The sequence below is a fragment of the Sapajus apella genome, unplaced genomic scaffold (genome assembly GCF_009761245.1).
Source record: "Sapajus apella isolate SASKATOON/1434 unplaced genomic scaffold, GSC_monkey_1.0 scaffold2132, whole genome shotgun sequence".
NCBI lineage: Eukaryota > Metazoa > Chordata > Mammalia > Primates > Cebidae > Sapajus > Sapajus apella.
Window position 1 is genome coordinate 3,689 of NW_022439058.1, and position 7,223 is coordinate 10,911.

Genomic DNA, 7,223 nt, shown 5'->3' on the forward strand with positions numbered 1-7,223 from the left:
GAAAAACAATCTTCCTTGTTCACACCTATTAAGCACCTACTGTATTCCAGGCACTATACGAGGCGCTTTCCCATACGTCCATTTTTATTTAATCAGCTTCCAGTTCACACTGGAACTCCACCTTTAGTTAATTTCTGAGTATGCTTCTTTTTCCCGCGCATCCCCAGATCCAAAGGTGTCGATATTTGGACGACAGAGCCAAGCAGCTGCAGGACGACCTGCAACCTCAAAGGAAAGTGCCCCGAAGGCCGCTTCTTTTTTGGCGGGTGTGGATCTCGGAGTCAGGCGCTCGAGGGGTTCAGGCTGCTGAGACCCGGCCAAGGGTTAGGTTTATTCACCCCACCAGCATTCGTTCAGCGTCCACTGAGCCGGCACTGCCTCTGCCTCCCATCGCTTGCCGGGACCAGCTCGCTGATCTGCTCCCACCTTCCCACCCTTCCTCTGCTTCCTCAGGAGGTTGGAGAGCGAATGGTGCCTCTAACAATAAAAGTGGTAAACTACGACTATGTCATCCAGGTAAGTTTTAAGTGCTTTTAACCATACATAACTCATTAAAACGCAAAACCATTATCGCCCTCATTTTACAGATGAGAAAACAGGTTAAGCCATTTGTCCAAGATCAGGATGCGAACCCAGATAGTCTGGACTCAGCGGAAAAGTTCCCTACTTCGGGACGTCTTCCCGGGACTCTCCCCCATTATCCTCGACCTCCAATCCAGACTTCTGCTGTGCCGGGTCGGGTTTGGCCAACTGGGTGCCGGCCAGTACCCGGGCGCAGGCGAAATCTGCACCCGAGGCGCCCGTCCTCCCCTTCGGGCTAGACGTCCTTACTCACCGTCCTTCCCGAGCGGCGCGGGGTTGGGGGGCGTCCTCAGCGGCAGCGCCAGGGTCTTGGAGACCGCCCTGCGGAGATACATCGCGCCCGCCTTCTGCGGCGCAGCAGCTCGGTACCCAGGCGCAGGCTGCCCTTCCACAGAGAGGCTGAGAGCCTGGCAGCGCCCCGCCCGGAGGAGGCACGTCGACCTTCATCCAGCCCCGCCCCCGCTGTCCCCGGGAGGTGGGGAGACCTTTGTTGTCCTAGCCATCCTCCCCAAGCCCAACTCCAACGCTGCTGCTTTCCCTGGGGTCTCTCAGAAAAGGGATGGGGGACCTAGAAGTCGCCGTCGCCTGCCTGACTCATTGTGTACCACTGAATGTAGCTCCTCACAGTAGGCTGGAAATGTTTTGGGAATAGCACGAGATTAAGTCAAGGACACAGTTTATCATGCTGGATGTAATCTGAACTACTTTATCTCATGCACTCTGTTCGCTTTCCGAGGAGAGGGAAGGATAGTGGGAAGTTTTTTTACAAATGTAAAGAACGGTCCGTATAACAACTACAGCTTCCGCTGTCGGTGCCGGCCTTCTTGGTGTAAGGAGATCTGCGGACCCTTGCAAATTCAATTTCTTTCCCATTCCGGGCCCTTCTCTATCATCGCCTCCTTCACCTTGGATCATATTCAAGAAATTTGATTAAAAAGAAAAGAATTTTATTAAAAAGAAAATGTGTCCAACTGCGTCCAGTTGAAAACCTCAGTTATTAAGGGTATTAAAAATCAATTGATAGAGCAATTTCCAGGTATTGAACCTTGGCTTAATCAGATCATGCCTAAGAAAGATCCTGTCAAAATAGTCCGATGCTATGAACATATAGAAATTCTTACAGTAAATGGAGAATTACTATTTTTTTTTTTTTGAGAATCACTATTTTTTCGACAAAGAGAAGGGCCTTTTTATCCAACCATAAAGTTACTTCACAAATATCCTTTTATCCTGCCACACCAGCAGGTTGATAAAGAAGCCATCAGATTTGTACTCAGTGGCTTAACTTCTCCTGGAGCTAAGCTTTACCCTGCTACAGTAGATGCCATTGTTGCTACCGTGGCAGAAGGGAAACAGCATGCTCTATGTGTTGGAGTCATGAAGATGTCTGCAGAAGATACTGAGAAAGTCGACAAAGGAATTGGCATTGAAAATATCGCCTGTAATCCCAGCACTTTGATCACAAGGTCAGGAGTTCAAGACCAGCCTGGCCAACATGGTGAAACCCGTTTCTACTAAAAATACAAAAACTAGCTGGGTGTGGTGGCCGCCACCTGTAATCCAAGTGACTCGAGAGGCTGCAGCAGGAGAATTGCTTAAAACCAGGAGGCAGAAGTTGCAGTGAGCCGAGATTGCGCCACTGCACTCCAGCCTGGGCGACAGAGTCAGACTCTGTCTCAAAAAAAAAAAAAAATCCATTATTTAAATGATGGGCTGTGGCATATGAAGACATATAAATGAACTTCAAACTGAATGCACTTGGGCTAAATATGGATATTGTGCTGTGTCTGTGTTTATGTCTGTGTGTGAAAGCATAAAGATAATGCCTGTGGTTATGCTGAATAAATTCTCGCCAGATGCTAAAAAAAAAAGAGCAAAGGGGTAGCCTCAGCCTTCCATTAATGCACTGGGAGAAGCTCAGAATCATAAGAAAATCTCCAGACAATGGTTGAATTTCTAGACATTCACTGTTACAATGACTTTAAAATATAAACTCCAAAAACACTGTATAGTCCTCTATGGGATGTGAAATTAATATTTCCACATAACGGCCGGGCACAATGGCTCACATCTATAATCTCAGCACTATGGGAGGCTGAGGCAGGCAATTCACTTCAGGTCAAGAGTTGAAGACCAGCCTGAGCAACATGGTGTTACCCCTTCTCTATTAAAAACACAGAAATTAGCCAGGCATGGTAATGTGTGCCTGTAGTCCCAGCTACTAGGGAGGCTGGGGCAGGAGAATCACTTCAACCTGGGAGGCGGAAGTTGCAGCAAGCCGAAATGGCTTGTCACTCAAGCCTGGGTGACAGAGCGAGACTCTGTCTCAAAACAAGCAAACAAACAAAACCACATCAACTGAAAATTCTAAATTATTAGTTCCTTCTGCCTCATCATGGCTACAAAAATTTGTCATAGGTTGAATATGGAAACCAATAATTTATCATGTTTATAACGTTGTCTGAATGATTACTCTTTGGAAGACACCATTTCCTACTATAATAATCCCGTGTATGTGTTTGGCACTTGACAGATTATAAAGCACTTTCACATTTATTCTCTCTTTTAATTTTCACTGCAACCCTCTGAGGAAGGTGGCAATTAATCCCTTTAGCAAATGACACTACCAGGTGTTAGGTGAGAATGTCCACGGATTTACTGGTGGTCAAGAATTAAAAAAACAAAAAGGACATGAACATAATACTTCTAGCTTAAAGTTCTGTTGACATGTAACAGGCACAATATTTGTTCATTTGTTATGTAAATAAACATTTCTCAGAAGTTATAGTCCTGAACCCAATTATAATTATATTTGACATATTCATATATGAAGAATACAAGCCAATGATCTGATTGATTTTTTGATACTCAGAGAGAGAGTTAACTATCCCTAGTGATTAAACACTTAACAAGGGCAATGAAGTGATCAGTAGTTAATGAAAGGTTAAGTATAGACTTCCAAGCAGCACAAGAAGGGGCTAGATACCCAGACCCTTCACCAAGAAGTCAGTAGTCCTGGAAATAGCAAAACACAGATTATTTGAATGTTTGCTACATTTGACCAGCATCAAGTACACATCCTCTGGCAACTAACGATTAGCTATCCCACTGCTGATGTAGAATGTTTAATGAACTACTAGCAGCTAGGACAAATTGACAATCAAACTACATCTGTCTACCTACTATGGCTCATTCTTTTTTTGGTGCACTTAGGACTGAATTTTTACTTGGTTGCCATGGACAGAAAATAGTCAAAGGCAGTAAAGCTACTTAAATGAATGAATGGATGCATCATATTGTTATTTAATATGTTATAGGCATTACATTCTAAAGCAGGGTTAAAAAAGTATTCTTGGGCCGGGCGCGGTGGCTCAAGCCTGTAATCCCAGCAGTTTGGGAGGCCGAGGCGGGTAGATCACGAGGTCAAGAGATCGAGACCATCCTGGTCAAAATGGTGAAACCCCGTCTCTACTAAAAATACAAAAAATCAGCTGGGCATGATGGTACGTGCCTGTAATCCCAGCTACTCAGGATGCTGAGGCAGGAGAATTGCCTGAACCCAGGAGGCGGAGGCTGCGGTGAGCCAAGATGGCGCCATTGCACTCCAGCCTGGGTAACGAAAAAAAAAACCCCATCTCAAAAAAAAAAAAAAAACAAAAAGAGTAGGTGAATGGAATGTTGATTATTCCTATATTACATATGAAAAAAATTGACGTAGTATAATACTGTGGCTAAGGGTATGCATCTGGAAATCATATACCTGATCTGATTTGCTGGACTGACTAAAATGTGAATAATTCATTTATTCATAGGGTAGATGAAACCTTTAAAGCACATTAGGAGCTGCACATGGTGGCTCATGCCTGTAATCCCAACACTTTGGAAGGCTGAGGCAGGAAGATGGCTTGAGCCCAGGAGTTCAAGACAAGCATGGACAACATAGTGAAATCCCATCTCTAAAAAAAAAAAAAAAAAAAAAAAGTTTAATTATCCAGGTATGGTGGCATGCACCTGTAGTCTCTGCCACTCCGGAGGCTGAGGTGGGAAGATTGCTTGAGCCTAGGATTTCAAGGTTGCGGTGAGCTATGATAGAGTCACTGCATTCCAGCCTGGATGACAGAGTAAGACCCTGTCTCTCAAAAAGAAAAGGGGAAAAAAAAAAAAAGGCTGGGTGTGGTGGCTCACACCTGTAATCCCAGCACTTTGAGAGGCGGAGGCGGGTGGATCACTTGACATCAGGAGTTGGAGACCATCCTGGCCAACATGGTGAAATCTTGTCTCTACTAAAAACACAAAAATTAGCCAGTTTTCATGGTGCATGCCTGTAATCCCAGCTATTCCAGAGGCTGAGGCATGAGAACCGCTTGAACCCAGGAGGTGAGGGTTATAGTGAGCCAAGATAGCACCACTGCACTCCAACCAGGGCAACAGAGCAAGATTGTGTCTCAAAAATAATAATAAAATCTGTTTCTTTTTTGAAAAAAAAAAAAAAAGAAGAAACATTATATATGAAATGTAAAAAAGTAAAACAATAAAAAGGATATGAAATGTGCTCAGCAAGCTGGAGAAAGCAGTGCTAGATTCTGACTTCCAGCCTAAGGTGAAGCTCAAGCCTCTCCTGATACACTCTGCTGCCTTTCAGTGTAGCACATGGTGAGATTCATTGTATTCCGCCATCTCTTATCAGATAGTAAGTTCCAGGGGGAGCTTATCGCGCTCTCTAGGTTGAATGTGGCCGTACCAGCTAGGATATAAAAGAACTATGAGACAAATAGTGCCACTTCTCCAGATTATTTTCCTTAGTTAAAAGCTCGCGCCTTTCAAGTTGAAGAGAATTTCTATCTACTCATTTGCTCCTGTGGCTTTCTATTTGGATGGTATATTCTTTTCAAATCTTGAGGAAACATTTTCCAAGAGAGGACATGCCCTTGAGTTGTCAAATTCACTCCATAGCAAGCTGTTTCTTCCAAACCCCAGATAAATTTAATGGATCTTTGCTATGGAAGACTCTAAGGCTCAGCCAATAGTTTCCTAATAGTTATACTGTTCATAATGCTGCCCTTGAGGACATCTTGAAATTTTTCTTCATTTTGTTGGAAAAACAAGAATTTAGGGTCAGAGATAACTCGGCTTACCTTAGATGACCTCCATCTAACTGTGATTATTGACAAAGATTACATTAGTCTTGAAAACATTATATTAATTATACTCTCAAGTCTTAAGTGCTATATAACTAAAATAAATTTTCAAAGTCTGAGTGGTTTCCTAGATTTCACAGAAAAATCAGCTCAGTTTTTCTGAGCACTCAGTTCTTAGGCTATTGTCTATACAGTAGAGAGATAAATACTGACACAAACTGAAACAATTTAGGGTAATTAGGAGGACAAATTGGCAAGCAGTTAAGAAAGCCCTGATAAGCATCTTTTTCATAGCTTAAACTTCTTAAAGTGAAGGAGAAAAGACAATCAAGTTAGCCATTTCTCAGGGTATTCTTGAAAGTCACTCAGTACTCTCCCCATCTATTAACTATCTCTTCCATAGCAAAATAAACATCAGATTTCCTAACACTTCTGTAATATTTTCCCAAGGATACAAACTTGGATGGTTTGAAACAATTTATTCTCTAACAGTTTTCTGGAGCGTAAAAGTCTGAAGTGAAGATGTTGGCAGGGCCATTCCCTCTCTGAAACCCATAGGGATATAAACTAAAAATAAAATTCTGAGCTCCCTGCAAATTGAATAGAGCTCCTCTTGGCCAAGGGGACCCCAGAAAAATCTTAAAAACTGAGTTCCTGGCCGTGATGGGATGGGAGGTCAGATATCCCTTGTTATACTCACTCCCTTTTGCACTTTAGATATAGTCACTGGGCAGCATAAATGTTAAAATAGAGATCCTAAAACTGATGGAATAGACTCTTTGTGGCAATAAGATACCAAATTATAAACAGGAGTTAAGGTCCTACTAGGCAAGGGTTAAGTCACGCCTACACTTAAAAGAATAAGCTATGTTCTAACTTCCATAAGGTGTTTTTTTTCTCTAGCAGCTAAACAAGCACTGGTCTCCAGATAAGGAATATTAAAACAATTGTAGCTCATCACCAGACTAACTGACCCCCTGTTACACAAGCCATAACTACAGCTTTGATTGGACGAGAGACTGATTTCAATAACTTTCTCCTGATAAAACCACCAGGCTAGCGCGGTGGCTCATGCCTGTAATCCCAGCACTTTGGGAGGCCAAGGCAGGAGGATCACTTGAGCTCAAAAGTTCAAGCCTAGCCTGGGCAAGATGTCGAGACTGCCTCTCTACTAAAAAAAAAAAAAAAAAAAAAAAAAAAGAAGGCCAGGCATGGTGGCTCATGCCTGTAATCCCAGCACTTTGGGAGGCTGAGGCAGGCTGATCACAAGGTCAGGAGATCGAGACTATCCTGGCCAACATGGTGAAACCCTGTCTCTACTAAAATACAAAAAATTAGCCGGGTGTGGTGGTACGTGCCTGTAGTCCCAGCTATTCAGGAGGCTGAGGCAGGGGAATCTTTTGAACCCTGGAGGCGGAGATTGCAGTGAGCCGAGACCCTCCCATTGCACTCTAGCCTAGACATCAGAGCAAGACTGTGTCAAAAAAAAAAAAAAAAAAAGGG

The 7,223-nt window shown here is 43.3% G+C and overlaps 1 pseudogene; it reads left to right on the forward strand.

The window, feature by feature from the left end:
* Window positions 1-624: 624 nt before the first annotated feature.
* LOC116547123 lies at window positions 625-2,032 on the forward strand (annotated as a pseudogene).
* The last annotated feature ends 5,191 nt before the right edge of the window (window positions 2,033-7,223 follow it).